At 42.2% G+C, this 9,850-nt stretch overlaps 1 non-coding gene across 1 annotated transcript; it reads left to right on the top strand.

Annotated features, from left to right (window-relative positions):
- Positions 1 to 9,238: 9,238 nt before the first annotated feature.
- On the top strand, positions 9,239 to 9,346 carry LOC130971422 (small nucleolar RNA R71). The gene has a single exon (XR_009082643.1). It is a non-coding gene; the product is annotated as a small nucleolar RNA R71 (small nucleolar RNA).
- Positions 9,347 to 9,850: the final 504 nt, after the last annotated feature.

The following is a 9,850-nucleotide window of genomic DNA, read 5'->3' as shown; positions in this document are numbered from 1 at the left end:
TAGTAACCTAGGGTTTACAGAAATAAGTAAATGATGCAGAAATCCACTTCTGGGGCCCACTTGGTGTGTGGTTGGGCTAAGCATTGAAGCTTTCACGTGCATAGGTTTTTCTTAGAGTTAAACGCCAACTCTGGTACCAGTTTGGGTGTTTAACTCCAGCTTTTATGCCAGTTCTGGCGTTTAATGCCAGAAAAGGGTCTCTGACCGGCATTTTGACGCCAATTTGGGCCATCAAATCTCGGGTAAAGTATGAACTATTATATATTTCTGTAAAGCCCAAGATATCTACTTTCTAACGCAATTGAGAGCGTGCCAATTGGGCTTCTGTAGCTCTAGAAAATTCATTTCGAGTGCAAGGAGGTCAGAATTCAGCAGCATCTTCAGTCCTTTTTCAGCCTCTGAATCAGATTTTTGCTCAGGTCCCTCAATTTCAGCCAGAAAATATCTGAAATCACAGAAAAATACACAAACTCATATTAAAGTCCAGAAAATGTAATTTTTGCATAAAAACTAATAATTATATACTAAAAACTAACTAAATCATACTAAAAACTACCTAAAAATAATGCCAAAAAGCGTATAAATTATCTGCTCATTAGTACGCACAGGTGTGTGTGCACGTACACATGCTGATTTTCCTCTTGTGGGTACGCACAGGCTGTCGTACGTACGCACACATGGTTTTGTGGCTCTTGTGCATACGCACAGGTTGTTGTGCGCATGCACACTACAATGTGTGCTTCTTTTTTGTTTTCTTCATGTTTTCTCCCTTTGTACATGCTTCCTTCCACTTTTGCCTTGCCAAACTTGCCTCTAGGACCTAAAATCACTCAAAAAATATGTCATGGCATTGAATGGCATAAAAGTGGGATTAAAATCACTAATTTAAGCTCAAAATAGCATGTTTTCATAATTAGGCACAATTTAGAGGGAAAACACAAAAGCATACTATTTACATGGATAAATATGGGTTTATGTGATGAAATCCACTCAAATCAAACCAAAATATATCGTCAAATATGGATTCATCAAGCTCCATTCTTCAAAATTAATATCACCAAGCTTTGATGAAGTTCCACACAAACTAAGGGCTCCCAAAATTGATCCTCATGTATGCCGGGGTCCCAAACCTTATTTCTACACCCGTCTTCAAGTTGATCACCTTTAATCCATCCGGGTGGCAAGCAAGAGAAATTCTCAATGTAATACCAAACTCTTCTTCTAGACCCATCCAATTGAGTACTAGCCCAATCCTTGCATCTAATCCTTGAAGTATTAACCATAATGAGCCTTGATTTGCAACGCCAACCACTAAACATCCTTCTCTTACGCTTCATCCCACAAAGCGCCCTAAGTTGACCATTGGTGCACGAAATTGTGATCGCTACTTTTACACAGAACAATCCCCGGTAATGGCTCCAAAGACTTGGTGCTCAATACCATGGCATAAACACAACTCCGCACAACTAACCAGCAAGTGCACTGGGTCGTCCAAGTAATAAACCTTACGCGAGTAAGGGTCGATCCCACGGAGATTGTTGGTATGAAGCAAGCTATGGTCACCTTGTAAATCTCAGTCAAGCAGACTCAAATGGGTATAGATGATGAATAAAGCATAAAGATAAAGATAGAGATACTTATGTATATCATTGGTGAGAGCTTCAGATAAGTGTATGAAGATGCCTTCCCTTCCGTCTCTCTGCTTTCCTACTGTCTTCATCCAATCCTTCTTACTCCTTTCCATGGCAAGCTCATGTAGGGTTTCACCGTTGTCAGTGGCTACCTCCCATCCTCTCAGTGAAAGCGTTGCCTATGCTCTGTCACAGCATGGGTAATCAGCTGTCGGTTCTCGGTCAGGCCGGAATAAAATCCATCGATTCTTTTGCGTCTGTCACTAACGCCCCGCCTGCTAGGAGTTTGAAGCACGTCACAGTCATTCAATCATTGAATCCTACTCAGAATACCACAGACAAGGTTAGACCTTCCGGATTCTCTTGAATGCTGCCATCAGTTCTCGCCTATACCACGAAGACTCTGATCTCACGGAATGGCTAGCTCGTTTGTCAGGCGAGCACTCGGTTGTCAGGCGATCAACCATGCATCGTGTATCAGGAATCCAAGAGATATTCACTAAGCCTCGTATGCTTGTAGAACAAGAGTGGTTGTCAGTCACTTTGTTCATAAGTGAGAATGATGATGAGTGTCACGGATCATCACATTCATCAAGTTGAAGAACAGGTGATATCTTGGAACAAGAACAAGCGGAATCGAATAGAAGAACAATAGTAATTGCATTAATACTCGAGGTACAGCAGAGCTCCACACCTTAATCTATGGTGTGTAGAAACTCCACCGTTGAAAATACATAAGAACAAGGTCTAGGCATGGCCGTGAGGCCAGCCTCCCAAAGAGGGTTCAATCATAAAAACATGATCAAAAGATTCCTCGATGAAAATACAATAGTAAAAGGTCCTACTTATAGAAAACTAGTAGCCTAGGGTGTACAGAGATGAGTAAATGACATAAAAAATCCACTTCCGGGCCCACTTGGTGTGTGCTTGGGCTGAGCAATGAAGTATTTTCGTGTAGAGACTCTTCTTGGAGTTAAACGCCAGCTTTTATGCCAGTTTGGGCGTTTAACTCCCATTTTGGTGCCAGTTCCGGCGTTTAACGCTGGAATTCCTGAGGGTGACTTTGAACGCCGGTTTGGGCCATCAAATCTTGGGCAAAGTATGAAGTATCATATATTGCTGGAAAGCCCAGGATGTCGACTTTCCAACGCCGTTGAGAGCGCGCCAATTGGGCTTCTGTAGCTCCAGAAAATCCACTTCGAGTACAGGGAGGTCAGAATCCAACAGCATCTGCAGTCCTTTTGAGTCTCTGGATCAGATTTTTGCTCAGATCCCTCAATTTCAGCCAGAAAATACCTGAAATCACAGAAAAACACACAAACTCATAGTAAAGTCCAGAAAAGTGAATTTTAACTAAAAACTAATAATAATATACTAAAAACTAACTAAAAGATACTAAAAACATACTAAAAACAATGCCAAAAAGCGTACAAATTATCCGCTCATCACAACACCAAACTTAAATTGTTGCTTGTCCCCAAGCAACTGAAAATCAAATAGGATAAAGAGAAGAGAATATGCAATGAATTTCAAAAACATCTATGAAGATCAGTATTAATTAGATGAGCGGGGCTTTTAGCTTTTTTGCCTCTGAATAGTTTTGGCATCTCACTTTATCCTTTGGAATTCAGAATGATTGGCTTCTTTAGGAACTTAGAATCCAGATAGTGTTATTGATTCTCCTAGTTAAGTATGATGATTCTTGAACACAGCTACTTCATGAGTCTTGGCCGTGGCCCAAAGCACTCTGTCTTCCAGTATTACCACCGGATACATACATGCCACAGACACATAATTGGGTGAACCTTTTCAGATTGTGACTCAGCTTTGCTAAAGTCCCCAATTAGAGGTGTCCAGGGTTCTTAAGCACACTCTTATTGCCTTGGATCACAACTTTATTTCTTTCTTTTTCTTTCTCTTTTTTTTTCTTTTCTTCTTTTTTTTCGGTTTTTTTTTTCTTTTTTTTTTCGCTTGCTTTCTTCTCTTTTTTTTTGTATTCACTGCTTTTTCTTGCTTCAAGAATCATTTTTATGATTTTTCAGATCCTCAGTAACATGTCTCCTTTTTCATCATTCTTTCAAGAGCCAACATTCATGAACCACAAATTCAAAAGATATATGCACTGTTCAAGCATACATTCAGAGAACAAAAGTGTTGCCACCACATCAAAATAATTAAACTGCTATAAAATTCAAAATTCATGCAATTCTATTCTTTTTCAATTAAGAACATTTGTTTAAGAAAGGTGATGGATTCATAGGACACTCATAACTTTAAGGCATAGACACTAATGATCATAAGACACAAACATAGATAAACATAAGCACTAAAATTCGAAAAACAAGAAAATAAAGAACAAGGAGATTAAAGAACGGGTCCACCTTAGTGATGGCGGCTTGTTCTTCCTCTTGAAGGTCTTATGGAGTGCTTGAGCTCCTCAATGTCTCTTCCTTATCTTTGTTGCTCCTCTCTCATGATTCTTTGATCTTCTCTAATTTCATGGAGGAGAATGGAGTGTTCTTGGTGCTCCACCCTTAGTTGTCCCATGTTGGAACTCAACTCTCCTAGGGAGGTGTTTAGTTGCTCCCAATAGTCTTGTGGAGGAAAGTGCATCCCTTGAGGAATCTCAGGGATCTCAGGATGAGTGGGGTCTCTTGTGTGCTCCATCCTCTTCTTAGTGATGGGCTTGTCCTCATCAATAGGGGTGTCTCCCTCTATGTCAACTCCAACTGAATAACAGAGGTGACAAATGAGATGAGGGAAGGCTAACCTTGCCAAGGTGGAAGACTTGTCCGCCACCTTGTAGAGTTCTTGGGATATGACCTCATGAACTTCCACTTCTTCTCCAATCATGATGCTATGAATCATGATGGCCCGGTCTAGAGTAACTTCGGACCGGTTGCTAGTGGGTATGATTGAGCGTTGAATAAACTCCAACCATCCTCTAGCCATGGGCTTGAGGTCATGCCTTCTCAATTGGACCGGCTTCCCTCTTGAATCTCTCTTCCATTGTGCGCCCTCTTCACATATGACTGTGAGGACTTGGTCCAACCTTTGATCAAAGTTGACCCTTCTAGTGTAAGGATGTTCATCTCCTTGCATCATGGGCAAGTTGAATGCTAACCTTACATTTTCCGGACTAAAATCCAAGTATTTCCCCCGAACCATAGTGAGATAATTCTTTGGATCCGGGTTCACACTTTGATCATGGTTCTTGGTGATCCATGCATTGGCATAGAACTCTTGAACCATCAAGATTCCGACTTGTTGAATGGGGTTGGTAAGCACTTCCCAACCTCTTCTTCGGATCTCATGGCGGATCTCCGGATATTCACCCTTTTTGAGTGAAAAGGGGACCTCGGGGATCACCTTCTTCAAGGCCACAACTTCATAGAAGTGGTCTTGATGCACCCTTGAGATGAATCTATCTATCTCCCATGACTCGGAGGTGGAAGCTTTTGCCTTCCCTTTCTTCTTTCTAGAGGTTTCTCCGGCCTTGGATGCCATAAATGGTTATGGAAAAACGAAAAAGCAACGCTTTTACCACACCAAACTTAAAAGGTTTGCTCGTCCTCGAGCAAAAGAAGAAAGAAGAGAGTAGAAGAAGAGGAAATGAGGAAGAAGGGAGTGGCTTATGTATTCGGCCAAGGAGGGGGAGAAGTGGTGTTTAGGTTGTGTGAAAATGAAGGAGTGAAGAAGGGTATTTATAGGAGAGAGGGGGGAATAGGGTTCGGCCATTATGGGTGGGTTTGGGAGGGAAAGTGGTTTGAATTTGAAGGGTGAGGTAGGTGGGGTTTTATGAAGGATGGATGTGAGCGGTGAAGAGAAAGATGGGAGTTGATAGGTGAAGGGTTTTTGGGGAAGAGGTATTGAGGTGATTGGTGAATGAGTGAAGAAGAAGAGAGAGAGTGGTGGGTTGGTGGGGATCCTGTGGGGTCCACAGATCCTGTGGTGTCAAGGAAAAGTCATCCCTGCACCAAATGGCATTCAAAATCACGTTTTGAGCCATTTCTGGCGTTAAACGCCGGGCTGATGCCCATTCCTGGCGTTTAACGCCAGGTTCTTGCCCTTTTCTGGCGTTTAACGCCAGTCTGGTGCCCCTTTCTGGCGTTAAACGCCCAGAATGGTGCCAGACTGGGCGTTAAACGCCCAACTGCTAGCCTCACTGGCGTTTAAACGCCAGTGGGTTCTTCCTCCAGGGTGTGCTGTTTTTCTTCCTGTTTTTCATTCTGTTTTTGCTTTTTCAATTGATTTTGTGACTTCTTATGATCATCAACCTAAAAAAAAAAAATAAAATAAAATAACAAAGGAAAATAGATAAAATATAACATTGGGTTGCCTCCCAACAAGCGCTTCTTTAATGTCAGTAGCTTGACAGAGAGCTCTCATGGAGCCTCATATTTTCTCAGAGCAATGTTGGAACCTCCCAACACCAAACTTAGGGTTTGAATGTGGGGGTTCAACACCAAACTTAGAGTTTGGTAGTGGCCTCCCAACACCAAACTTAGAGTTTGACTGTGGGGGCTCTGTTTGACTCTGATTTGAGAGAAGCTCTTCATGCTTCCTCTCCATGGTGACAGAGGGATATCCTTGAGCCTTAAACACAAAAGATTCTTCATTCACTTGAATGATCAGTTCACCTCCATCAACATCAATCACAGCCTTTGCTGTGGCTAGGAAGGGTCTGCCAAGGATGATGGATTCATCCACGCACTTCCCAGTCTCTAGGACTATGAAATCAGTAGGGATGTAATGGTCCTCAATCTTCACCAAAACATCCTCTACAAGTCCATGAGCTTGTTTTCTTGAGTTGTCTGCCATCTCTAGTGAGATTCTTGCAGCTTGTACCTCAAAGATCCCTAGCTTCTCCATTACAAAGAGAGGCATGAGGTTTACACTTGACCCTAAGTCACACAGAGCCTTCTTGAAGGTCATGGTGCCTATGGTGCAAGGTATTGAAAACTTCCCAGGATCTTGTTTCTTTTGAGGTAATTTCTGCCTAGACAAGTCATCCAGTTCTTTGGTGAGCAAAGGAGGTTCATTCTCCCAAGTCTCATTTCCAAATAGCTTGTCATTTAGCTTCATGATTGCTCCAAGGTATTTAGCAACTTGCTCTTCAGTGACATACTCATCCTCTTCAGAGGAAGAATACTCATCAGAGCTCATGAATGGCAGAAGTAAATCCAATGGAATCTCTATGGTCTCATTTTGAGCCTCAGATTCCCATGGTTCCTCACTAGGGAACTCATTGGAGGTCAGTGCACGCCCATTGAGGTCTTCCTCAGTGGCGTCCACTTCCTCTCTTTCCTCTCCAAATTCGGCCATGGTTATGGCTTTGCACTCTCCTTTTGGATTTTCTTCTGTATTACTTGGGAGAGTACTAGGAGGGAGTTCAGTAACTTTCTTGCTCAACTGTCCCACTTGTGCCTCCAAATTCCTAATGGAGGACCTTGTTTCAGTCATGAAACTTTGAGTGGTTTTGATTAGATCAGAGACCATGGTTGCTAAGTCAGAGGGGTTCTGCTTAGAATTCTCTGTCTGTTGCTGAGAAGATGATGGAAAAGGCTTGCCATTGCTAAACCTGTTTCTTCCACCATTATTGTTGAAACCTTGTTGAGGTCTCTCTTGATTCTTCCATGAGAAATTTGGGTGATTTCTCCATGAAGAATTATAGGTGTTTCCATAGGGTTCTCCTAGGTAATTCACCTCTTCCATTGAAGGGTTCTCAGGATCATAAGCTTCTTCTTCAGAGGAAGTGGTGCTCGAAATTGCAATAACACTTTTGCAATCCCGCACAAATAACCAGCAAGTGCACTGGGTCGTCCAAGTAATAGCTTGCGTGAGCAAGGGTCGATCCCACGGAGATTGTCGGCTTGAAGCAAGCTATGGTTATCTTGTAAATCTTAGTCAGGATATCAGAAATTATCAGGATTGATTGTAAAAAGCAAAAGAACATGAATTGGTTACTTGTTTTGCAGTAATGGAGAATAGGTTGAGGCTTTGGAGATGCTCCATCTTCTGAATCTCTGCTTTCCTACTGTCTTCTTCATCAAACACGCAAGGCTCCTTCCATGGCAAGCTGTATGTAGGGTTTCACCATTGTCAGTGGCTACCTCCCATCCTCTCAGTGAAAATGTTCCTATGCTCTGTCACAGCATGGCTAATCAGCTGTCGGTTCTCGGTCAGGCCGGAATAGAATCCATCGATCCTTTTGCGTCTGTCACTAACGCCCCGCCTGCTAGGAGTTTGAAGCACGTCACAGTCATTCAGTCATTGAATCCTACTCAGAATACCACAGACAAGGTTTAGACCTTCCGGATTCTCTTGAATGCCGCCATCAGTTATAGCTTATACCACGAAGATTCTGGTTAAGGAATCCAAGAGATATCTACTCAATCTAAAGTAGAACAGGGGTGGTTGTCAGGCACATGTTCATAGTTGAGAATGATGATGAGTGTCACGGATCATCACATTCATCCGGGTTAAGAGCAAGTGATATCTTGGAATGGAAGCAAGCATGATTGAATAAGAAACAGTAGTAATTGCATTAATCCATCAAGACACAGCAGAGCTCCTCACCCCCAACCATGGGGTTTAGAGACTCATGCCGTGGAATGTATACAATGAAACGTGTAAAATGTCATGAGGTACCGATACAATGTCAAAAGATCCTATTAATAGTAAACTAGTATCCTAAGGTTTACAGAAATGAGTAAATGACAGAAAAATCCACTTCTGGGCCCACTTGGTGTGTGCTTGGGCTGAGCATTGAAGCATTTTCGTGTAGAGACCTTTTCTGGAGTTAAACGCCAGCTTTCATGCCAGTTTGGGCGTTTAACTCCAAGTTTTATGCCAGTTCCGGCGTTTAACGCTGGAATTTCTGAGGCCGAATTGCTACGCCAGTTTGGGCCATCAAATCTTGGGCAAAGTATGGACTATCATATATTTCTGGAAAGCCCAGGATGTCTACTTTCCAATGCCGTTGAGAGCGCGCCAATTGGGCTTCTGTAGCTCCAGAAAATCCACTTCGAGTGCAGAGAGGTCAGAATCCAATAGCATCTGCAGTCCTTTTCAGTCTCTGAATCAGATTTTTGCTCAGAACCTTCAATTTCAGTCAGAAAATACCTGAAATCACAGAAAAACACACAAACTCATAGTAAAGTCCAGAAAAGTGAATTTTAACTAAAAACTAATAAAAATATACTAAAAACTTAACTAATTATACTAAAAACATACTAAAAACAATGCCAAAAAGCGTACAAATTATCCGCTCATCAGGAAGCATCCTTAGTACTGCTTGGTGCATTTTGCATTCCAGACAGACTTTGAGAAATCAAATTGACTTGTTGAGTCAATATCTTATTCTGAGCCAAAATGGCATTCAGAGTATCAATCTCAAGAACTCCTTTCTTCTGACTTGTCCCATTGTTTACAGGATTTCTTTCAGAAGTGTACATGAATTGGTTATTTGCAACCATTTCAATGAGCTCTTGAGCCTCTGTAGGCGTCTTCTTCAGATGAAGAGATCCTCCAGCAGAGCTATCCAAAGACATCTTGGATAGTTCAGAGAGACCATCATAGAAAATACCTATGATGCTCCATTCAGAAAGCATGTCTGAGGGACACTTTCTGATTAATTGTTTGTATCTTTCCCAAGCTTCATAGAGGGATTCACCATCCTTCTGTCTGAAGGTTTGGACTTCCACTCTAAGCTTACTCAATTTTTGAGGTGGAAAGAACTTTGCCAAGAAGGCATTGACTAGCTTTTCCCAAGAGTCCAGGCTTTCTTTAGGTTGTGAGTCCAACCATATTCTAGCTCTGTCACTTACAGCAAAAGGGAATAGCATCAGTCTGTAGACCTCAGGGTCAACCCCATTAGTCTTGACTGTGTCACAGATTTGGAAGAACTCAGCTAAAAACTGATGAGGATCTTCCAATGGAAGTCCATGGAACTTGCAATTCTGTTGCATTAGAGAAACTAACTGAGGCTTAAGCTCAAAGTTGTTTGCTCCAATGGCAGGGATAGAGATGCTTCTCCCGTAGAAGTCGGGAGTAGGTGCAGTAAAGTCACCCAGCACCTTCCTTGCATTGTTGGCATTGTTGTTATTTTCGGCTGCCATGGGTTCTTCTTCTTTGAAGAATTCGGTCAGGTCCTCAACAGATAGTTGTGCCTTAGCTTCTCTTAGCTTTCGCTTCAAGGTCCTTTCAGGTTCAGGGTC

The sequence above is a fragment of the Arachis stenosperma genome, chromosome 3 (genome assembly GCF_014773155.1).
Source record: "Arachis stenosperma cultivar V10309 chromosome 3, arast.V10309.gnm1.PFL2, whole genome shotgun sequence".
Lineage (NCBI taxonomy): Eukaryota > Viridiplantae > Streptophyta > Magnoliopsida > Fabales > Fabaceae > Arachis > Arachis stenosperma.
This window is presented reverse-complemented; position numbering and strand designations above follow the sequence as displayed.